The 25,213-nt window shown below is 46.2% G+C and overlaps 1 protein-coding gene and 1 long non-coding RNA gene across 6 annotated transcripts in view; one reads left to right on the top strand and one right to left on the bottom strand.

The window, feature by feature from the left end:
- The window catches only part of LOC146784024 (uncharacterized), a 324,690-nt gene that overhangs the window by 7,716 nt on the left and 291,761 nt on the right, over positions 1 to 25,213 (bottom strand). The gene's annotated exons all lie outside the window — the stretch shown is intronic.
- The window catches only part of LOC146784025 (SEC14-like protein 2), a 418,275-nt gene that overhangs the window by 219,708 nt on the left and 173,354 nt on the right, over positions 1 to 25,213 (top strand). The gene's annotated exons all lie outside the window — the stretch shown is intronic.

Here is a 25,213-nt window from a genome sequence, read left to right as displayed (position 1 = left end):
AGACTAGACGGGATGGATATTGCACTCATAAATATTTACGGCCCGAATGTCGACCATGGACTCTTTCTGGAGCACCTGTCTGGGACTCTGGCACCTGGGTCGATTATTGTGGGGGGAATTTTAATTGTATAGCTGACCCGACCCTTGACCGATCACACCCACCACTTCGGGATGCCCTAGCACACAGGGTAGCCAGTACATTTAGGAACGGGCAATCTCTTTGGGGGTTGGTGAACACGTGGAGACGTACACACCCACTGGACAGGGAATACTCCGACCTCTCACACGTAAGTGACTTACATGTCAGACTAGACACCTTCCTGTGCTCCCCGGATATACATGCCCAGTTATATGGGACAGAATACCTCACTCGCACGGTGTCGGACCACAACCCGATAATCACCAGATTACACTGGGGGTCCCAGCAGAAGCCCATCCCCACATGGCACCTCAAACCTGAAGCACTAGCAGACCAGGTGTTCCTACAGGAGATCCGGGCCTACATTGTTGCATATTTTGCTGATAATGCTCAGACCACGGACTCTAGGGTGACAGAATGAGAGGCCTTGAAGGCTGTCATCAGGGGGGCGATGCATGGTGCTATCCATATCTAGGCGCACACTACTAGCAGACGTAGAACGAGCTGACTGAGCATTGCGAGAGGTGGAACTTCACCGCCCGAACCATCCAGAACTCCGCCAAGAGTTGCTTGAGAAGAAGGAAGAAGTAGCAGTACAGGGGGAACAGTTGAGGTGTTTTGATTATAAGACCTACATGGACAGGACACACTCGGAGAGGGACAGGGCTGGTAGACTTCTGGCATGGCTGGCTAGCCCAACCCGTAGGGGTAATACAATTATAGAGCTCGCGGACTCTGAGGGGCACTCCCTATTTCAACAAAATGCCCTCAATGATAGGTTCCGAGGCTATTATGAACAGCGCGGGGCCCCAAGGTGAAGGGGAAATAGAGGGCTACTTAGCGGACCTTCCTCTGCCTACCCTGGAGGAGGAGGATGCGGAACAGCTGGGGATGGCGATCACGGAACGCGAAGTGAGGGTGGCCATTAAGGCGCTGGCCAGAGGGAAGACCCTGGGCACAGACTGGTTTCCTAAAGAATTCTATGCGGCATACATAGATGAACTGCCCCCAAACTTGTAGAGATGTATGTGGAGGCAGAGGAGAGGGGGCACCTGCCAGACACCACTGGAGAGGCGGTCGTGGTTCGACTGCTGAAACCCGACAGGCCTCCCCGGGTGTGTGCAGCGTATCGGCCCTTGTCGATGCTGAATCTCGATTTTAAGATTCTCAGTAAGATACTGGTGATGCGGTTACTACCGCATATGACCTCCCTGGTGCATCGGGATCAGGCAGGATTTAAACCCTGCAGGAATACGACCTTGAATATTCGCCGCCTGCTATCGGTCCTTGAGCTTGGAGCACGGGACAATCAGGCAGGAGCAGTGTTTACCATCGGTATAGAAAAGGCCTTTGATAGCCTTGAGTGGGGGTTCTTGTACGCTGTTCTGAACAAGATGGGCCTTGGACCAGGGTTCCTACGCTGGGTATATTTGTTGTATGCTGATCCAACGGCGAGGGTCCGCACGGGACGCACGATATCAGGGCAGTACCGGGTGGAGAGGGGTACGCGCCAGGGGTGTCCTCTCTCCCCCCTGCTGTTCGCCCTAGCTATGGAGCCACTAGCATGTGTGGCGCGATCGGACAGGGATTACTGTGGACTGCAGTTGGGGGAACAGAGGCATAATATAGCATTGAACGCTGACAACCTCTTCCTGTTCCTACAGCGGGGGGGGGGGATCTGCAGAGGGCGCGGAGGATGATGGACGAGTTCGGGGCCCTCTCGGGCCTTAGAGTGAACTGGCAGAAGTCTTGTTTCCGCTATCTGGGAGTACGCATTTTCCACGACATGGCAGATGTAAAAGAAGGTAATATAGAACGGGCGCGGCATTCCCTTAGGGATAGCATGACCTTTTGGGGAAAGCTTCCTCTGTCCATGATGGGCTGGTTCTCCCTCCTTAAAATGGTGGCCTAGCACTGCCAGATATGGAGACGTACTATATGGCGGGACAACTGCAGAGGTTCATGCAGTGGGTGGCGGGAAGCGTTGACCAGGACCAGGACAGGGGAGTGCTACCCTTCACTCTGGACAGGTTGGAGGTGTTCCGCACACTATTAGGAATGGCTCGACCCCGACCGGCTAGTAGTAACGAGCATAGTGTGATCAGACGGTGTTGAAGTCGATGCCGTCAGAAAACCAGGATGAAACGCCCCTACTCACCAGGAATGGCGATGACGATACTGGGTGCTCTACCCTATGGGGGACATTGGCGGGGTATAGACGATTGGGTGCAGGCGGGGGTACAAAGGTGGGAGATCTTTTCCGGGTTGGGAAGCTGCTCTCCTTTGAGGACTTTAGTACTGACTGGGGTATTCCTCAGGGGCACTTCCTACTCTACGGAGCAGTTACCAGGGCTATGAGGCGACATTGGGGGACGGGTCCGACTGAACCGGAGCGCAGGCCACCTGTAAATATATAAGCCTGGCCGGGGGAACCATCAAGGCGGTCGCATGTCTTTGTAGGGCCATAGGACGAGATACCATATTACCGCTAGACCGGTTGAAAAACCAATGGGAGGGTGACATCGCCAGTCCGCTAGCAGACAAGGATTGGGAGAAAAAACTTGAACGAGCGGCTAAGGTCTCAAGAAATGCCTGCTTTAACCTGATTAGCTTTTATACGTTCCACTGGGCTTATCTGACCCCAGAGAATATTAATAGATATTTTGCAAGAGAGGAAACCCGATGACCGAGATGTACTACGCTGGGAGCGACATACATCCACATGATGCGGAGCTGTACTTCATTAACACATTACTAACAAGAAGCGACGCAGGAGACGGCTAGGATCACGGAGAGGGTAATCCCTTGCACACCGACACATGTACTGCTGGGTTTGTTCCCACACACTGCCAAAACTAGAACCACGGACAGGTTAAAGGACGTCACCTTTGTCCTAGCACAGCGGGAAATTACTCTTAACTGGAAAGATCCAAGGGGAACCAGTGTACAGGGGTGGAAACGGGAGCTAGTAAAATGGGCGGGATGTGAAGGCAGGGTCCTCTTGAGGAATGCAGAGCGAGGGATAGGCAAGGAGGAGAGAGCCAGGGCTTGGGAAGCGCTGATGAACAACCTGCAGCGAGATGGGCGGGCGTCTAACGCTTCTACCCCTGAGAGGCCGCCACAACAGGAGCTTCCCTAGCGGCAGAGGCAGGGCGAGGGAACACAGGGGATCCCAGACAGGGCTGGTCATGTAACATTCTCTCAGGGGAGGGTGGCCACCGACCAGGAGACACCCGCGGCAGACTTTCACACACGATCTGGCACGGGGAAGTACCTTTCCGAGCTATAGAGGCACAATGAAGACAGCAGTGCGGGTGTGGGAGGGGGGGACCTAGTTAAATGTTTGTTTCGGGTGGGGGTGAGAGGGGGGTAAACATGAGGCTAACGCAACATTCTTTACCCGGGCAACGAGAGCAGATGCGGACATATTAGACCCCGGATAGAAGGGAACTCGGAATGGGCCTGGGGATACACTGCCAATAATTACGGCCAGAATATGTTTGTATTACAGTGCATAATGAACCAGATTGTTAAAAAATGTCAATAAAGTTTGTTTTAAAAAAAAACTCAGCTGGTCATTGAGATTTTACTGCTGTGTGACTAAATGAGTAAGCATTGACACACAGAAAGATATTGTTAACATATATCATTTTCTTTAACGATGACTATTAGCACAATATGCTTTGGAACGCTTTATTGGACTTTACTAATAAACCTATTGTTGTAGTAATACCTATGCCCATGGATATATAATTGAGGCAAAAATTAGATGAGAGATAGAAATAAATGAGAAGAATATGAAAATATGAATGTGAGAAAAGAAAAAGTAAAGAAAGAAGAAAAAGGTGCGAATGAACAAAGAAGAGGAAGAAAGCAAGAGGACAGGGAGGGAGGAGTAGAGAGAACATAGAAAGAGGTAAGGAAGCAAAATAAGAAAGAAAGAAGATGAAAAAAGACACACAGAAAATATAGAAAGAGAGAAAGGAAAGAAGTAGGAAAATGTTTGATAGAACAAAGGAAGAAAGGAGATAAGGAACAAAATTGAACAAAAAAGAGATGAAAAAGAAGTAAGTACTGAAGGTGAAAAGAAAAGGAAATAAGGACTGGAAAAGGGAAGAGCAGGAAAAGAACTGTGGAACCAAGCAGAGGAAAGACATTTTGAAGAGAAGGAACAAACTTGAGAAGGATATAATGAAAGAGATGGGGAGAATGAGAAAATAAAGGAAAGAGTGACGGTAGGAGAGAATGAAAAAGAAAGTGAAAAAGCAATAAACGAAGAAAGGTGAGAAGATATGAATGTGAGAAACAAAGAAACATATTGGAAATAAGACAGCAAAAAGGAAAGGATGAAAGGAGGGACTGCAAGAAAGGAGGAAAAGAGTAGAGAAAGGAAGGAGAAAGAAGAGGCAGCTAGAAAGCAAGAGAGGAAAAACTTGAAGATAATAAGAAACACAAGAAAGAGGCTAGCTTGAAGACTATAGTTACAAAGTTCTTTTTTAAGAAGATTAGTCCCATTCCAAGTGCCTGAAAAGATTAAAAGAATCAACAGCAAAAGAGAGGTCAAGTAAAAGGTGTGCGGGTACTCCATTTGAATCAAGTGCAGTGTTAAAATCATCCCATGTGGAAATCAGCACTGCTTTTATGCCTCAGGCATACCAGAATCTGTTTTGTTAATCTGAGAAAGGGTCACTTTCTTTGATGAATGTAGATATTTGTCTTGAAGCCGACCTTTCAGTCCTTTTGCCTAGAAACAGTTGGTTATTGCACAGAATTTAGAAGAAGCCCCGGTTTCATGTCCTCTTTGTTTTAAGGAGTTATTTTGGGAAGAGACCTTTATCCAAGGAGTTGATAGTTCTGGCTGGATTAGCTGTAGAGCTATTAATGAGGATATTCTTACATATATGTGTAGGACATTGGTCTGACAGTGATCGTACTGGCTTACAAGCTTTTGCAGCCTTGATGAAGTCCTGTCTGGTCACGAGGCTAACAGTCAGTAACTGTGGTTGTTTTCATGATTTGTTTTCTAAATAACTGTGCAGCACTTCTGGAATTGTGACTGAGCAATGGGAAGGGAAGCAGGGATCCAAAATCATTTGGAGGGCGGGAAGTAATGCAGGTGTGCCAGGCACACAGCAAGGGCAAGTGATGAGGCCTTCGACAGTGCTGCCAAGGCATCAGGATGTCCTAATGTGCTGCCATTTCAGGTACTGTTGTTGGAGGTCCCTTTTTCCAGTGAACTCTTCTACCAGGTCTGGTTTAGTGATCTCTGAGTCGATCATTAGCTCGCCCTGTTCAGATCTCCTGTCTCATGTTCAGTTCTTTTGACAACCATCTATCTTCAAGCCACAAGTCAGCTCTGCAGGACACAGGTCTGGTTTCTCTAATGCAAGGTAGGCACCAGGTCTCATAGCTTTCCTGGCTCCAGTCAGCTTTCCTTGCTATCTGCTCCTAGGTTGTTCTTCAGAACAAGAGAAAATGAAACATTCATGGAGTGGCTATTACTGTAGGTGTGTGCTGTATAAAGCAAATATAAGGAGATGATGAACGGAGCGCTGAAACTTTTCAGACACTCACCCCCAGTCACAGATCTGGTTTGAATCCATCATCATTCTTTAGCTCACTTTGCCATCCCAGTTCAGACACAGCTATATGCAAATCAGTCTTGACCCTGTGCCTCATGGGAACAGTCCAGCCTGAACTGCCAAGCCATGTCTTCCCTTGACCGGAAACAAGCATCCTGGGACCAGTTTCGGGCTAACAGCCCTCATCAGCCAGGCTAGCTTGAATCCAGTGGCAAAGTGAGCAAGGAACCCACGTCTGGGCATACTCTGCCAACTTAGGGCGAACAAAGCAAACACAAGGGGATGATCGACGGAGCGCTGAACATTGTCAGACACTCACCCCCAGTCACAGATCTGGGTTAAATTCATCATCATTCTTTAGCTCACTTTGCCACCCCAGTTCAGACACAGGCAGGGCCGGCTTTAGGGCAGTGCGACTGGTGCGGCTGCACTGGGCGCTGACCTGTGTGGGGGGCGCTGGGACCTCCGGGGGTGCTGCGTTTATCAATATCTTATGAAAGGAGAGATGAGGGGCACTTTTGCAGGTGGTAGGGATAGAATCCAAGTAGGTGGGTCATGTGATGTGGGGGCGCCAAAAGTGATTGTTGCACCGGGCGCCACCAGCGCTAAAGCCGGCCCTGGACACAGCTATATACAAATCAGTCTTGACCCTGTGCTTCATGGGAACAGTCCAGCCAGAACTGCCAAGCCATGTCTTCCCTAGACTGGAAACAAGCATCCAGGGACCAGTTTCGGGCTAACAGCCCTCATCAGCCAGGCTAGCTTGAATCCAGTGGCAAACTGAGCAAGGAACCCACGTCTGGGCATACTCTGCCAACTTAGGGCGAACAAAGCAAATACAAGGGGATGATCGACGGAGCGCTGAAAATTTTCAGACACTCACCCCCAGTCACAGATCTGGGTTAAATTCATCATCATTCTTTAGCTCACTTTGCCACCCCAGTTCAGACACAGGCAGGGCCGGCTTTAGGGCAGTGCGACTGGTGCGGCTGCACTGGGCGCTGACCTGTGTGGGGGGCGCTGGGACCTCCGGGGGTGCTGCGTTTATCAATATCTTACGAAAGGAGAGATGAGGGGCACTTTTGCAGGTGGTAGGGATAGAATCCGAGTAGGTGGGTCATGTGATGTGGGGGCGCCAAAAGTGATTGTTGCACCGGGAGCCACCAGCGCTAAAGCCGGCCCTGGACACAGCTATATACAAATCAGTCTTCACCCTGTCCCTCATGGGAACAGTCCAGCCAGAACTGCCAAGCCATGTCTTCCCTAGACTGGAAACAAGCATCCTGGGACCGGTTTCGGGCTAACATCCCTCATCAGCCTGGCTAGTTTGAATTAAGTGGCAAAGTGAGCAAGGGACCTATGTCTGGGCATATCCTTCCAACTTAGGACGAACAAAGCAAACACAAGGAGATGATGGACAGAGCACTGAAACCTTTCAGACACTCACCCCCAGTCACAGATCTGGGTTGAATCCCTCATCATTCTTTAGCTCACTTTGCCACCCCACTTCAGACACAGCTATATGCAAATCAGCCTTGACCCTGTGCCTCATGGGAACATTCCAGCCCGAACTGCCAAGCCATGTCTTCCCTGGACCGGAAACAAGCCTCCTGGGACCGGTTTTGGGCTAACAGCCCTCATCAGCCAAACTAGCTTGAATCCAGTGGCAAAGTGAGCAAGGGACCCACGTCTGGGCATACTCTGCTAACTTAGGGCGAACAAAGCAAACACAAAGAGATGATCGACGGAGCGCTGAACATTTTCAGACACTCACCCCCAGTCACAGATCTGGGTTAAATTCATCATCATTCTTTAGCTCACTTTGCCACCCAAGTTCAGACACAGCCAGGGCCGGCTTTAGGGCAGTGTGACTGCTGCAGCCGCACTGGGCGCTGACCTGTGTGGGGGGCGCTGGGATCTCAGGGGGCACTGTGTTTATCAATATCTTATGAAAGGAGACATGAGGGGCACTTTTGCAGGTGGTAGGGATAGAATCTGAGGAGCCGGTCATGAGATGTGGGTGCGCCAAAAGGAATTGTCGCACAGGGCGCCACCGGCGCTAAAGCTGGTCCTGGACACAGCTATATGCAAATCAGTCTTGACCCTGTGCCTCATGGGAACAGTCTAGCCCGAACTGCCAAGCCATGTCTTCCCTAGACTGGAAACAAGCATCCTGGGACCGGTTTTGGGCTAACAACCCTCATCAGCCTGGCTAGCTTGAATCCAGTGGCAAAGTGAGTAAGGGACCTACGTTAGGGCATAACCTTCCAACTTAGGGTGAACAAAGCAAACACAAGGAGATAATGGACGGAGCACTGAAACCTTTCAGACACTCACCCCCAGTCACAGATCTGGGTTGAATCCCTCATCATTCTTTAGCTCACTTTGCCACCCCACTTCAGACACAGCTATATGCAAATCAGCCTTGACCCTGTGCATCATGGGAACATTCCAGCCGAACTGCCAAACCATGTCTTCCCTGGACTGGAAACAATCCTCCTGAGACCGGTTTTGGGCTAACAGCCCTCATCAGTCAAACTAGCTTGAATCCAATGGCAAAGTGAGCAAGGGACCCACGTCTGGGCATACCCTGCCAACTTAGGGCGAACAAAGCGAACACAAGGAGATGATGGACGGAGCGCTGAAACTATTCAGACACTCACCCCCGTCACACATCTGGGTTGAATCCATCATCATTCTTTAGCTCACTTTGCCACCCCAGTGCAGACACAGCTATATGCAAATCAGTCTTGACCCTGTGCCTCATGGGAACAGTCCAGCTGGAAAGGTGTGTGCTGTATAGACATGGGCAGTTATTGGAAAGAATAAATATTTAGTTCAGTGATTATACATTGTGACACAAATATACATCAGTTTAGTATCCTTGCACTGACACATTTACTGGAGTCCACTGAACTGCACTGAGTGAACAAATCATAAGAGAGTCCACATTAATTTAGGAAAAATATAATTTCCCATTAATATGTCCCTTACTATAAAGGATACATATTGCCACGGGACAGCTGTGCACTGTCTAGTTTCAAGTAATCAATGTCATTCACTTACTATCATTTCATTGGGAGTCAAACGCACAATAGGTGTAGAGAGTAACTGTGCAAGATTATAAATGGAGGAAAGGAAAGAAGTTAAAACAATGTGATTTTCAGTTAAACTGAGTTTTCTAAAACCACTGCTTAGCTTCAGGATTGTGACCAATCCTCTGTAACCCATGACGTAAGTCCATCCATTATTCTGGGAAAGTTCTGTTGTGCTCTTTTTTAAAGCACCACAGTTAATGGATGTGTTTCAGAAATTCTGCAATTCAGAAATTGACTTTTTTAGGTCTGGCATCATATTGCAGCAGTCACCTAACCATATGAAATCAACATTAAAAGAGCTTTTATAAGCACACCTGAGAGAAGAGCTCTGTCAACGCCCACATGCTTGTTACATTGAGTACAGTGTTTGATTGTGCAGAAGGTGTGCAGTGCCATCGAGAAACAGTGTTTATTGTACTGCTGTTGGCTCCTGAGGGGGGTTCTGTCACCTAAATTATTTAGCGATGTGGCAGTTTGCAATGGGAAGGCTCCCCTACCATGTTGTGATAGTATCAGCAAATAGTATCAGCAAATATTGTTGCTAGTGTCCTCACATGCTCACTGTCTGCATTAACTATAGGGTGGACCATGTTTTTATTGATAGGCTAATCCTATTGTCGAGTAGCGCTTCTCAATAAGGATTTTCCTCATTCAAAATAGCAGCAGCATCCATCATATTGCTGCAAATGCATCTATTTTTTCTTCCCTATTTACATTTGTGCTGTACAGAATAAGAAGTTCCTTCTGCCCTCTCATCCCAGCACTCTGACAGCACCCCAGAGGCTGTAGCCCCAACAGCCTCATGCCGATGCTGTTGCAGTGCACTCCCCCAAAAAGTAGCAGCCCACACATGGCGACCTTCTCTCAGCCATGAGAGCCAGGTCCACAGCGTTAATGGGATAGTCTGGACAACATGACACGTAGGGGAAGAGAGCAACAAGTTAAGCCACTTTTGAAATGTAAGTAAATATATCCATTTTACGATTAGACAATGCTGTGCGTCATTGCCAAATCTCTGCTCCTGTCCTTTCCGCAGAAACAGTGTGCACTCTACTCTTAAACTGCATTCACTGCACCCAGCCAATTCTGCTAACTAGTGCTGGCTAACGATCTTCGTAAGTGGTGGGTTTGATACTTTCCTCAAATTCAGCGCACAAAACGAGTAAACCGACTTCTTGTAGGTGGTTTCTGGAAATATTGGCTTCTCCCATGAGAACTGTTTAAAAAATGTGGGGGTCAGATTTGCTAAAACGCCATAGACCCTAACAGGCTATTCATTAAATATTCCTGTACTTTCATGGTGTGCCAGGGAAACCAGGCATTTCCTAGTCAGAAATTACTTCTACTATGTCAAGGTCTGCATTTTTTCATGGGTGAACCCTTATGCCAAGGATTCTATACAATTTGCCAGTGCAAGAATTTTTTCATGGATACTCCTTCCATAGTCATGGGTGCCTCCTAAAATTACCATTGTCACCACCCTTTAAAATGAGTACAATGTCTATTATGCTAAGAATTACCTCAAACTCAGTTCCAGAAGATTGCAATGGATGCACATGCACACCATATGCTAGGAATTCCGTGCAGCATGTCAGGGCCTGCATTGTTCCATGGGTAACACGTCCCATCCATATGCCATTATTGCCCTTATCCATAAGGCAAGAATAACCTCCTGTATGCTAGTCCAGCAGCGCACTTGCAAGCATAACACACATACACTCACACACATACAGATTCTCCAAGGAGACTCATTCTCTCACACTCAATTTCACACACTCATTCTCACTATAGCTCTTGCATTCTTTCGTACACTTGCACTCTGTCATACTGACACATACACTACCACTAACACTCCCATTTTTCAAATCAACTTGTATTGTGTTACAAGAGCTTGCAATACTACTGCCTCTGCTATACCCGTCTTGCTTAGAAAAACATTTTGCTGTATACTCTATTAACAAATCATAAAACAATGGCCTTGTAATTGATTGTTAAAAGTATGATGTGAATGAAAAGTGCACTTCCTTAAAATAGCTGCAAAAGTCTTATATTTGGTTTCAAAGTGGATCAAGCAGTTACAGTATTGGAAATTAACTAATCCACTTTCTAAAATGTAATAGCACAGGATCCAGTTGATCTTATGAAATGCTTGACTTCTTCTGCAGCCATGGCTTTTTGTCCAATATCACTTTGCATGTTGGGAATTTCAGACCCAATTTACAATGTAAAAAATTAAACATTTCCAGAATGAAGCATTGTGGTGAATGGAAAGTCAGGACTGGCTGAAGGTGTCACGCAAGCCAATGGGCAACTATGTAAAAAGTTTAAAAACAAGTTTGTGATTTTCAGGCTACATTTTTGGAAACTAACAAGAATAATCAGTGAAAAGTTGAAAGGGCGAAGGCTGCATTTCATTTACAGATGTTAGTTAGATTTGAAAGGAAAACTGGCGAACACTCAAACTTCTTTAAAACATTACAGCTTGCTTCTGATGTGACTGCCTACACAATGACATCCTGAGTGGCTGTAGGGCCAATGTTATAGCACCACATTCAACCCCACCCGCCCTTCCTTTGGCCATGCTGTGCAGCAGCAGCAACTGAATGAGTTCTAATTGAGAGGATGAACAGAAAACCTCAATGCTGATGCCTGTGTGCCCAACACAGAGCCCAGGCTTTGGTGCGCTTTCACAAGCCCCAGGCTCTTAGCTGAAATATTGCTGGGGCTTGAGTCCCCATGTCCTGCAGAAGCTGGTACCCATGCACACAGCCTGTGACAGCTCTCCACTCTGGTAACTGCCTCCCCAGAGTAGGATCACTATGCAGGTCAACAGTAGCCAAACGCTGATCTACTTTGTGGCTTCAGCCAGACTCTATGCAGGCAAATGAGGCCCAGGTGCGGGATAACAAAGTACCCCTACAGTCTGTGCTACTTCCCCCACCCACGGTGCACCATTGGACTGAAGTCCTGACTTGCTACCCTCACCATCCAACAGTCTGTCATATTGCTTTATCCTTAGCCTTTGCCTGCATTCTCCTCTTATCCCACATTACCACTCGCTCTCAGATCATCCTCACAGCATTAGACCAATCCTCAGTCCGGCACCATCCTTCAAAGGCTCATCCCTGATCTCCCTCTTCGCACCATCCCACATCCTCAGTCCTTTCTCCCTTCTTGCACAGGCTCCAAAGTTGCAGATGGAACTGACTAGGCATGTAGTACAGTGGAAAGAGCTGGTAATCTGTGGGTGTCTTAGTAGAAATAGGTCTATATTCATGTGAATGTGGCAATTTTTTGTATACAGCATAATCAGTGTACTCATGTAAGTGATGGGTGATGGTGAATATTTTGAGTGAGTGAAGTGCAAGTGTAGGGTGAAAGGTGTTCCCATGTGAGTGCAAGGTAAGCGGCAGGCCCATCTGAGTGCCAGATGAGAGGAGTGCATGCAGCGGAATGAGTGTAGGGTTAGTAGTGTGAGCGATGTAAATGTAGGGTGTGAGGTGTGCCTGTGTGGGTGCTGGGTGACCCGTGTGTCTGTGCGAGTGCAGAGTGAGCAGTGAGATTGAAGGGTTAGTTCTGGGAGTGACTGGTGAGTACATGGTGAGAGGAGTTAGTACATTGTGAGGGGTGTGTCTCTGTGAGTTCTTGCAGGCTATTGAGCCTGTGTTGTGAGTTCTGGAAGGCTATTGTGCCTGTGTGCAGGCATGATGAGCTGCATGAGTGATGGGTGAATGGAGTGCCTATGTGAGTACATGTTGAGCGGTTTGCCCGTGTGCGTGCGATGTGAGGGGAGGGAGTGTAGGTTGTGTTGTGAATCCAGGGTGAGTGATGTGCCTGTTAGAGTGGTGCGAGTGAAGGGAAAGTGGCGTGCTCATGTGAGTGATAGGTGAGCTGTGTGGGTGACGGGAGTGCCTATGTGAGTGTAGGGGGAGAGATATGCCGGTTTGAGTGTGGCAGCAAATTTACAAATGTAAGGAATAGGCAGAGTGAAGTCACTGGGGTACAGAGCTGGTGAAAAAACTAAAACAAATAAAGCTTTGTTAACAATTAAAAGGTCTTTTAAACACCTGGGAAATACTCAGAAGAGGCTGAGATAAGGCACCAGCCACTGCTCAGCCGAGCACACAGCAGCTCAACAACTGTACGTTTATGGAAGCTTCCAGTGGCGGCTCCACCGGTAAATTGGAGGAGAATCGGCCCACTGCTTTTTAGCATTGTAACTAAAGGAAAGATAAAATGATAATAACTGAATGTTATTATCATTTTATTTGTTCCTGCTGTTTTGCGGCCGGGACGGGCCCGGCTGCTCTGCTCTCACAGCAGGGCAGAGGAGGAGTGGTTTGCCCACTCCAAGTATGCATGAATGCTTGGCCGGCCCTCTTAGGCCAGCCAAACAGTCATGCACACTTTCCATGTTCTCCACGCAGGCGGCATTACAACCTGCATAGAGAACATGCCCAGGACCCAATTCCCTGGCTGAGCGCCAAACCACGTTGATCAGACCAATCACAATGCTGCATTGCAGTGTTGTGATTGGTCAGGGGAGCCTGGGTGCTTCCTGCTTTCTATTCCGGTTGAGTCCTGAGGAGAGACTATAGAGGAGTGGCGGCGAGAAGGTACGTTTTTTTTTGGTTTTTTTTTACATCCCTCGCCACCCCGATCTGTGCCAGCCGCCACTGGAAGCTTCATCAGCCTGGACTCAGGCATACAACCTCAATGGGAGGAGGCAGGTGGAAGGGGGTGGGGGGACCAGCCTTTGACCGCTATGAGCGTTGCATGTCTGGCCAGTAGTGTGAAGAGACTTCCTAGGGTGTAGAATTGCGATTTACATACATGCGTGTTATGTTGTGGTTCATGATATTCATCTCCAAGAATAATTGTGTGTCACAGAATTAAAACAAAAGTGAACAAAATAGACATGTCACAGTTTATATTGCAAATTAAATGTGTGGTAAAATGTGTACAACTGTAAACATAACAATATACTCTACAAAACATAAAAAAAACACAACCGACAACAGTGCATCAAGTCGACCTCTTTGGCCCACTAAGAGGGAACCGGAGACCTAGGACTTTCTTCATGGCAAAATATAACAAGCATATTCAATGCGATAGGTCTCGCATTATTAAAGTTTGAGCTGTTGGCATTGCTAATAATAATGCAACACCAATAGCAGCTCAAAGATTCACTAATGTGAGACCTATTGCATTGCAATTGTTTTTTTTATATAGCACGAACTTGAGTGAAAGGTGTGTATTTATGTTGCATTGAGTACAGTGTAATTATGTGTTGTGTTATTATGTGGCACAGAGTGGTATTGTGTGGAGTGTATTTATCTTGCATTAAGTAGAGAGTAATTATGTGACGTGCAATTATGTAGTACTGAGTGGTATGTGGAGTGTATTTATGTTGTATTGAATACAATGTAATTATGTGATGTGTAATCCCACAACCACACCCAACCACACAAACACAACCACAACCACACACACAACCACACACAGAACCACAAACACAACACACACACAATCACACACAAACCACACACAACTACACTCACACAACACCACACACACAACCACAAGCACACAAACACAACCACACACACAACCACAACCACACACACACACAGCCACCCACACAACCACACACACACACAACCACACACAACTTAAGGGAATCGGGTAACGGAAAGAGAAAGAACTTTATCCAAAATCACACGTTTTCAGTCCAGTCAGAAAGTATGACTTAGCCTCAACGAGTCCTTGTTTTGTAGCTAAGCAGATACAGTCAATTATTTCAGTAAGCCTGACGCGACATTAGAAAAAGAGAAGTATAGTGCAATTATTAGGCAAGCATTGTTTACCTTGTAACCGTGTAAATATTTGCCGCGCATTTTCATTTTTATTACCTTGTAACCGCCTTCATTTATTTTACCTTGTAATGAAGTAAATATTTGCAGCGCATTTTCATTTACTTTGCCTTGTAACTGCTAGTTTACCTTGTAACCGAGTAAAGATTAGCCACGCATTCCTCCCAATTAAGCAACAAACTGTATTGCAGTCGCAAAACCACAGGTAAAGTGATCGCAAAACTGAAAGCAAAGCCACAAGATGTATTTGTTTTACTGTCTGTTTCTTCTCTCATAGTGTATTCATCTTTCTCTTAGTTTATGCGTTTCTATCTCTCTCTCAGTCTATCTGTGTGTCTCTGTCTTTGTATATGCTCCTCTGTGCCCGTCATGCTCCGCTATATGTGCCTACCTATGTGTACACTGTATTTGCGTGTATGTATCAAACTCTATATGGGCCTTTTAGTGTTTATAAGTTTTTGTCTTTATCTCTGCCTCTGTTCCTCTTTGTCTATCTGTCGCAGTTTCTAGCTTTGTGTATGTGCCTCTGGTTCTGTATATCTCTTTGCTTGTTAATCTCCTTTTCTATATGTGTGTACGTCTGTTTTCCTGTACCTAGGTCTAGCTCTGTGTATTTCTGTCTATATGTCTATATAGTCAATTGGTAAGCAAGCGCCATTATAGATTAAGGGAATCGGGTAACGGAAAGAGAAAGAACTCTATCCAAAATCACACGTTTTCAGTCCAGTCAGAAAGTATGACTTAGCCCCAACGAGTCCTTGTTTTGTAGTTAAGCAGATACAGTCAATTATTTCAGTAACCCTGACGCGACATTAGAAAAAGAGAAGTATAGTGCAATAATTAGGCACGCATTGTTTACCTTGTAGCCATGTAAATATTTGCTGCGCGTTTTTCATTTTTTTTACCTTGTAACCGCCTTCATTTACTTTACCTTGTAACGAAGTAAATATTTGCAGCGCATTTTCATTTTCTTTGCCTTGTAACCACCTTCATTTATTTTACCTTGTAACCGCGTAAAGATTAGCCACGTATTCCTCCCAATTAAGCAACAAACTGTATGCGAGCCGCAAAGCCACAAGTAAAGTGATCGCAAAACTGAAAGAAAAGCCAAAGTAAAGCAATCACGAAACCGAAAGCAATCGCTTTTGGAAGCAGAGACAGCCACCAATGGTGCGCGCGCGCGCGCCACAGACAACCATATGCTTTCAATTATCGCGCCCATGTCTGGGCACGATAATTGAAACCAGATAGGCTTTAGTGCCCGTAACAGACACCAATAGGCCGTGGGCGGAGCGATGCGCCCACCCTTGGCCTATTGCGTGCTCTGTCTAAAAAATACAGCCACTAAAAGCCCAATAATAAAAGACAAAACAAAAAACACACGCACGAGCGTGTATGATTCCAGGGTCCATTTCTGAACCCCGGAAAAAAGGACTCTCGCTGCGCGAGCACTGCTACGCAGTGCAACGATAGGCGCAAGACCTAAAAACTAATTTTCGAATTTCTTCAACAGTTGCTGATGTCCATTTTTATGTTAACTTTACTGGCACACAACTATTTTGAGCGATAAACATTATAATAGATTGAAAAGCAATACAATAACAAAAGTATGTTTTCAGTCATTGTCCAGGCCTCATTTGCTAGATGAATCTTATTTGTAGGATTAGTTATGCCCTTCATGTGTAGTACAGATGCATTTTATATTGCGCCTTGCCCCAGTCCTTGAAGAATAATCACTGTTGAAAAACAGAATTAAAACAATTTCCTATTGGCTAGTACTTAACAATAAACTCACAAAACGTGATGGGAGGAATGCTTGCAATTACTCAAAACACTGGCAACCGCACAGGTAGAATTCCAACCTATTGCTCTGTTTCTTACCATGCCACCTCAGATTGGACCTGGCAGTGGGCAAATGAGACTTGGTCCTGCTCAATAGGAACAGTCGAGCCCAAACTGCCAAGCCAGGATCTCTCTGAACCTCAGCTCAGGCATCCCAAGACTCGTTTTGGACTGATTTGGTGTCTTCTGTCAGGTGCAGCTTAGCTCCAGTGGCACAGTAAGCAAAGTATCAATGTCTGGGCATCCTTTGGCCACCTAGGGTGTTAACTTAAAAACACAAGTGATGGAAGCAATGCCTGCAATTAGTCTAGCCACTGGCAATCCGCCTCGGTAGCATTCCAACCCATTGTTGTTTTGCATATAGCTGGGTCCAGACTGAGGTGTTATGTTGGGCAAATCAGTTTTGGTCCTACTCCAATAGGTGCAGTCGTGGCCAAATCATGCTCTTAAGTGATCTAAACGCATCATCACATTTTGTTTCATCTTTCATTGCCCATATGGGCTCTACAGTTATTGAAGTAAATTTGTGCACACATTACTTGCCCATTGTAGCTTATTCAAACATATTTTCTGGAACATTTCCCTTACAAAAATAAGTCAGTGAAACCCTGGCTCTTCATGCATACATACTGTTATGTACCTTGCATCTCACAGAGGTTTGAATCCTGTCTAGGTCCCACTCATGAACAAACCATTTGACACTATATATAGCCTCTTGTGATAAAGAATTGTTACCATGGAAGATAGCTTTTGGTTCATAGCATCATTCAGAAGACACTTTTACTTCAGGCTCTCTTCTGAGGACACTTATTTAATTCTCCATAAGGATATGGTAGTTCTTCAGATGTACCTTTCCTCCATGTTAAGGTTTGAACAGAAATGAAAACAAGATTTTCCTCCCGGAATTTCAGCTGATGCCTTGTGGTTCTTTGGCTGAAGAAAGGTTACACAATTAAGATGTCCTGAGTTTTTAGGTTTTATCTGGGAAGAACAAAGTCCTTCAAACACTATGGGGACGTTGCCCCACTGCTTTCTCGCAGTGCGAGAAGCAGAAACATGAAATGGTTAACCTACCATTTCATGTTTCTGTTTCTCGCAGGGCGGGAAAGCAGAAGTGCGGGGAGCGCCTGGTTGGGGGCAGGCGGGTGGGCGTTCCTATTCGAGTGCAGGGGAGGCGTGGCTAACCCAATGTCTTAGGGTGCTGACTGTTTGTTCGGCCCCAGGGCCGAACAAACCAGTCAAGCGCAGTAGAGCACTCTCTCTTTTTCTCTATGTAGGCTGCATCAGTGGCAGCTGGTGACATTTGAAAGTGGGGGGGCGTAAAACCTCTGAATGCCCTGTGGCGAGAGACCACAGTGAGCGAACCTGACTGTAATAAAGAGGAGTTCGGGGGTACTACCCCCAAGAAAATTTTTTATAAAAAAGTGGTCAAATGGTGTATTTTCCATCAAATGTTCGATCTGTCTGTCTCGCAAACACTTTAAACATGAGCATGCATTGCATACATACAAGCAGAGTCAAGTTCATCTCAGCACGACAAACTTCAACAAACACTTTTAATAAGATTCCAAGATGTCCCAGTGTTTGATGGCATCTGGCTGCTGTCGAGACTCGTGGCACAATCCACTGGATTACGCTTTAAAAAAATGAAGACTGTTATCCAGCCTTCTTTCTTTATTCCCACACACCTCCCACTCCAGTTTGCTTCTTTCCCCTAGTGTATTGCAGCAGCTCCATGTCTCCTGAGTGTCTGAAGTCAATAGATGTGTTTTTGACCTCACATTTCAGCGTATAATAGCACCACATAGGGTGATCATACGCGATTTCATTTTTAATTAGGGGAAGTACCAAACTCATTAAAATTATTCTGATTGGATTATTTTTCCCTATTTTAACTTCATTATACACTTTCACGTTCACCTACACTAAGACCCTCACTTGCACTTCACCTGTCGGCTTCGGAATAAAGATCTCCGTTAAGTAGGCCCCATCACGGGCGCCTGATCGGACATTGCAGCGCCGGCCCAAGTAGGAGCAGGCCCGATGATGAAGCAAGACACCTTCTTGTCAGGTGTGTGAGGGCCTTTTTCCAAAAAGGAGATCACTCTCCTGCTTTTTTCTGGTGATTGCCTCACAGTTAGTAATTGTCTTTGTTCTTTTCTGTTAGGAACTGCATACTCTTTGTTCATACACGTCAATAGATGTGTGTCAGCCTGTCATCCTTCCTAAACCCCCACCAAGTCATAAACCATTGAATGTGAAATTCACCCCGCCCCCTTCTCCCATTTATTCTTTAAGACTACGGCTGACAATAGCCAGGAATACAGCGTAACGCTGCACACATGCCTGTTACCTGAGTTATAAAGAGGCACATATCACAAGGGCTCTTTACACTAGAAGGCCAGGCCTCTTCTCCGCCTTAACTTGGTTTACACATCGTTATTTATCTCAACATGCATGCATATTAGCAGTGCTTTGACTAAGAAGTTCACTTTTCAATGCGCTTACTATAAATCACTGCTGCAGAAGTCATTACTAAATTAGGAGTCTTCGCACTGGAAAAATTAACATGGTGCCCCTCTGACACTGCTTAGCTATTACTATTTTACTCTGCAAACATTAAAACACTGGAAGATCACACATGGAAAATACTGCAAATTAACATTATTTAGGACGCTCAGAATAAGGCTAAAGGATTTTCGAAAGGTTATTATCATGTAACACAAATAACAGGGTTAGCTCAATTTGATAATCAGAGTTGCCACCACTCGGAGCGTTAGTATGCCGGTGAAGCACTGTGCATCTGATACTGGGAGGGTAAACAAAATGAAGGCACGCACGCATGTGCATTGTGGAAGCGAGCTAACAGCACGACGCACACTGACAAAGAACTTGTATGTCCGTATACCTAAAATCATGCACACGCTTAGGTCACTCTTTGGCCCTCTGTAAAATTACTATTATCAGCCTCTTTTCGTTTGCAAGTTATTTTCCATGCAACTGTTATCGGAGTCATATTAAACAGCTCAGGGCTCTTAAACCAGGTGGCGTCTTCTCCATGTGTCTGCTCTGAATATTGCACACAATTAAGACCAGCTGGATTATGGTTCAACAATTAACTAAGTATTGAAAAATGTGCCAGAACACAATGAAACGCATAAAAACAAATCTATTCATGGGAAAGTTAACTGCTGCTGTATTGTTATTTTCTTATGCTGAGTTAACTGATTTTTAGGTATCGCCTAGGCAGCGCTTGCGCTGTCTCGTTGAGACATGCAGTATATACTATAGCAGGGAAACTTCGTTTAAGCTCCGCCCACTCTCCGCCCATCTTTTGGATTGGCTTACATCCTAAATGCTGCATTCTGATTGGTTTTTAAATTGTTAGTCCCTCCTCCTGACAGCCATCTTGTCATTTGTATCCTTCCCCGCCTATTGGCCCCTTTACTCCAACACTATTTTCTGCCCTGTGTTCCCCCCCCAGCCCCCTCCTGCAGTTCTGACTTTTCGCACCCCCTCCTCACCCCCTCCCACTCCCATTAGTGTCTTCTTAAAAGATGCACTCACATTTGTAACGCAATACGTCTCACGTAAATGCGAGTTGTATTGCATTGCAAATGCTTGTTATAAAGTAGTGTGCATTGTGTACGTAGACCGGAAGTCAGGCGTCTCGTGCCTCAGTGTGGGCGGGGCTCCCGTGCACTAAGGAGAGCCCCGCACATTGGTCTTGTTCTCCTGCCCCTATTGAGCCTGTTTGCCCTCTGCTGCCCTAGAGCGTTGAATGTCAGCACTCGTAGTGCGCTAACATCATGTACTTAATGCTGGCACGCTTTTGAAGGTTAAGCTCATGCGCTTCACACTTACTTCCGGGTAGGACAGGTTCACGGAAAGCAGGTTGGCTGCAGTGCGCGTGCGCGTCGCTTGAACATCGGCTGAGAGAATAATAGAATGGCGGCGCCCATTCCATGCAGCCTGCCATTAGAGGTGCTGGAGAGGAAGAGCGCATGGACTCTCCTGTGGACGCCCGTCACTAAGGTAAGCTTTTATTGCACATGAACTGCACCACAGAAGCAATGGCGAGGATGGAAGAAACTAATTATAAATTTCTTTCAAATTTCTTCAGAGACGTTTCTTTTCGGTTCAAAGCACAACAAATTGATTACCAAGCTATGCGATGAATCAAAAGAAAGTCACGACTTGTTACCTAATTAGAAGTTCCCGCGCTCGTAGTGTGCAGTCATTTCTCTGCCATTTGATCTCTGAGTCACCGGCAATGTCTCCGAACTCAACGCTGTACTGCGTAATGTATAATCTCTACAAATGGGCCAATGTTTTCTTTTAAACTATTAACGTTGTTTAACTGGATAACCAACACATTCACGTACAATAGCTGCCGACGCCTCTTTACTTAAACACTCAGGGACTCGCCAGTACGGGAAACAATTTGAAAAGATCGATAATTGTTTAAAGCGATAGTTACACACTATGTAAAGTGTCTACCTTGTTTACCAATGCGCTCTTCTGGACTAACTGCACTGAAATGCTCTTCCTCGGATTCTGGGAGTGTAGATGGCCTAATTGTGCCACAAAGCTCTCAAGAATTTCCTCCTGTGCAGTGGCCACTTACATTGAAGTATTCTCGTGATATCCATTTGTGGTGGCCCTGGCATGACCCCTGGATCACGTTCTGAGATAATATTTATGTACTTTCTGCCACTCGATCCTACACTTTCTCATTTCCTCTCCTCGTCAGTTATCTAACCACGTTCTAAACAGCTCTTTTCTGCACCCGATGGCATTCCTTTTGCACGTTTCTTGGGAACATTTCGGTTTCATTTCAAACAAATGCTATATTTAATTTGCAAATAAAATTATTTTGATTTTCCCTCTTTGGTAATGGCACTATACCTGGAATACCCTTGTGCCTATTCTTGATTTGTAGACCTTTACTTTATTGACGAGTATAGTTTATTTAAGAACTCTTAACTGGCAGTGTTTTAACACAAGATTGCATTGTGCGTTGAAGGTACCCAGTCTACAGCCAGGGCACCTCCTAAGAATTCGTGTCACTTCCAAACTTTTTAGTAAATATTTACAGCTTTTGTTTGATTGACCATATTTAAATCTGGTGGGGAGACTACTTTACGTCTCTAATTACATATATTTTAATTCAGAAGTCTTTGTCATGTACAAGTTAAAGATTTTTCTTATAAGTTGTGAAAGTTTTGTTCTGGATCGATTACCTGCTGCTGATTCTTTATTCAATAGTAATGATTACAACTTGACTCATTTTGGATTTGAAAATACTACACTTTGCCTCCTGTCACTTGTTACCAAATACTCATCACTGCCAGTTTGAATTCTTACCTAAATACTTTCTCTCTCCTTTGGATTTGTTATGCATTGAGCACACCTCATGTCTCTACCCATAAAATATTTACTCTCCAATAAAGTGCAGCAAAAAAATATCCTTGATTGAGTGCTGATATGAGAGATCTATCTTTGGTCGCGCGCGCGGCTGCAGCTTCAGCGCTCTCCCGTGGAGAGCCCTTCATCCCTTAAGAGACCGCCCTCGGAAGAAGAGAGGACGCAAGACATGCAATCAGATACTCTAATGCCCTAATGCATCCCGGCTCATCTCTTGCTTGGTTTTCCAGCATAACGCATATTTCGCTGTGTGTATTTGCATCTGATTATAACATTTTTCAATAATTATATGCTCTCAAGGGCGATATTCCCGGCTGCATACTGCCTTCTGTCACAATGGCCACCTTCATCCATTTCCGGATTTACAGCAGCCTGCATTTATGTTCTTGTTTTTTTTATGGCCACGATTAGAACAATGAAAGGAGGATTACAAGTCCCACCATCCAATGTGTTGGTGGGTAAAATACTACGACTGCAGGATGGAAACTCTTGTGAGATGGTGTCTGTTGCCACGTGACAGCTTACCTTCTGACCCCTAACTTCTGGGCAGGGCATTTTCATACAACCTTGATTAGTAATCAGATGTATTTGTCAATTTCCCTGGTTTATAGTTTATCGACAAGGAGTATGGATGCAACGTCAGAACCATAGCATAGACTATGGGTACTGGCCTTGTTCAGGGCCAACCAACTCAATGGAGCATGCTTTATGCCCTTGGTGTGGCACCCTTGTGAATAACATTTCAGTGCTTCCATAGCCCATTGTGTAGCCAAACATTGTTTTTCAATAGTGGCATATGTCATTTCATGAGTCAACACTGTTGAACTCATGCAGAACACTTGGTGTTCCCCATCGTAAAACTCCTGAAGCAAGACTGTCCCAAGCCCAGTCCAAGAAGCATCTGTTTGTAGCAAAAGTTATTTTATAATACGGTCATCTCAAGACTGGATCTACTGCTAATCTTTCAGGGGCGTGAGCTATGGAAAAAACCTAAATACCCAATTAGAAGGATCCTGCCGTGAGGTACATTAATTCATGCTAAGTGCTATTAAGGTCTCCTGTGTCCTGCTTTCCACACACTGCCTGCCACCCATGCTCCCCGCCTCCTCCATGTCCTTCTGCCTACAAAGAGATTGCTCCATAGAAATTGTCTTCAAACCTTGTATTTTGAGTGATATGACCACCGAAGGCCCTGATTCTATATTAAAAACACAGCTTTGGACTATACCATTTCCCTCTGAAAGGCAATATTTCTCGCCATGTGTTCCCATCCCTGGCGTGTCACGCAGTTTGCTGCTCACTTTCCCTCCATATTAAAGAACAGTAGATGTTTCAGCACCCAGGCTAATGTGCTGCATAGCCTAATACATAGAAGGTCCCAAAGGCGAGACCGATGCATTGCAAATGCTTGTTTGCTACTGCGAGGTCTGGAGAGAGGTGCGATGGCGGGTAGCAGCAGGCCTCTGCAGCCTCTTCCGTGCAGGACTTAAATGCGATTCTCAACTCACAGACAGAGATCAAACTTAATTTTATTCACCAATTAAAGTCATGTTAAGTTTTTTTTTTACACTGCAGTGTCTGAGTCCTACTGTCCGCCTCGCTACAAGTGCTGCCTTGCAGAGTTGCGGACTGACTTGTGGCGATGGCCAGGCAGCCCGGGTCAGAACACGCGAGGTTGAGAGACGTGACGAGGTGGAGGTCAGTTTTGAAGGAGGAACATAGGGTATCTACGTCCTAAATCCGTTCTTAGCTTTGACCTTCGACCCCCAGAATGCCTCAGCAGCACCCTTGACCAGCTCTATGAGCTGGCTGGCAACGCCCCTTAAATGCACCCGCAGCTTTTGCAATTTGAACCAAAGGATCCATACCTGTATGTGCCAGCAGCCGCTCCGCGAGCACACCCGACTCCCACCCGCTGCATCATGTGAGCCAAAGCAGCTTGCCTCCTTTGTGACTCTTGTGTGTCCAGACCGGAAGTGATCACTAACAAAAAGCAGCGGTCTTCAGATTTATTTTACAGAGTCTCCATCAAAAAATGTGGTCTCCCCTCCCAACAATCCAATACTTAATGTTTTCGTACCTCAATTTTCAATTGCTTCATTCCAGTCACAGTGCCTCACCACCCCCTCCCCCATGTCCCGAGACCTGTTACATCCCGCATTTTAATGACCATAGTTTTAGGATTAAGCATGCGTGCACTGTTCACGTCAGCACCCTCCAGCCGTTCACTAGAATGACACCAATAATGTCATAGCTTAATTTCCTTAAACGCGGGCATATTTATGGCAGACTCTCAGCTCAGCAGTCGCGACTGGCAAGAAAGAGGAGGGAGGGGGCGTTCGTTCACGCGCGGGGGGGGGGAGAGGACAGTAATCTAAATAAAATTTAAAAACGTACCTCCTTCCTCCCACTGCTTCCTCCAGGTATTGGGCCACCGCCTAAGCTCCTGCTGCTCCCGCCGGACTGTGTTTAACCTAGGCAGCCTCCCTCCCGCTCCCTTAAGCTAATCACATCGCTGCAATGGCAGCGTTGTGATTGGTGCGGCGAGGCGGACGGCGCCCTGCAGGGCGCCTGTAGGCCAGGGAGCCATTTTCTCTATGGACATTAAGCTATGACATTAATTGTGTCATTCTAGTGAACGGTTGGAGGGTGCTGACGTGAAAAGTGCACGCATGCTTAATCCTAAAACTATGGTCATTAAAATGCGGGATGCAACAGAAGGTCTCGGGGAAGTGGGGGAGGGGGTGGCGAGGCACTGTGACTGGAATAAAGCAAAACATTTGAAAATTAACAAACTGAGGTACGAAAATATTAAGTATTGGATTGTTGGGAGGGCAGACCACATTTTTTGATGAAGGAGACTCTACAAAATAAATCTGAAGACCGCTGCTTTTTGTTAATGATCACTTCCAGTCTGGACTAGGGATCGGCAGAAAACTACGCTCCGCCAGCATAGCAGATAAAGCCAGCCACCCCTGCTCACCGGCCCGGTCCCTGCTTCTGAAAGCAGCCAGGCCGGTAGAGTCTTCCCGGGCCCCGGTGGACCCCTGTCTCCAGCGCCCGGACCCTCAGCTGGCTTGCAGGACGGGGGCTCCCACACCCTGGGGCCCGCCAGACGGAGCATGAGCCCCGGGCCTGGTCCCAGCGTCCGAACCGTAGCCAGGTGTGGGAAGAGCCTCCCCGGACCACAGTGGACCCCCCGTCCCCAGTGCCCGGACCCTCGGGGGGCTCCTGCACCCTGGGACACTGGGA

This window comes from Triturus cristatus, chromosome 11, assembly GCF_964204655.1.
Source record: "Triturus cristatus chromosome 11, aTriCri1.1, whole genome shotgun sequence".
NCBI classification, from domain to species: domain Eukaryota; kingdom Metazoa; phylum Chordata; class Amphibia; order Caudata; family Salamandridae; genus Triturus; species Triturus cristatus.
Note: the sequence above shows the minus strand (reverse complement) of the source record. Positions and strands in the feature narration are given on the sequence as shown.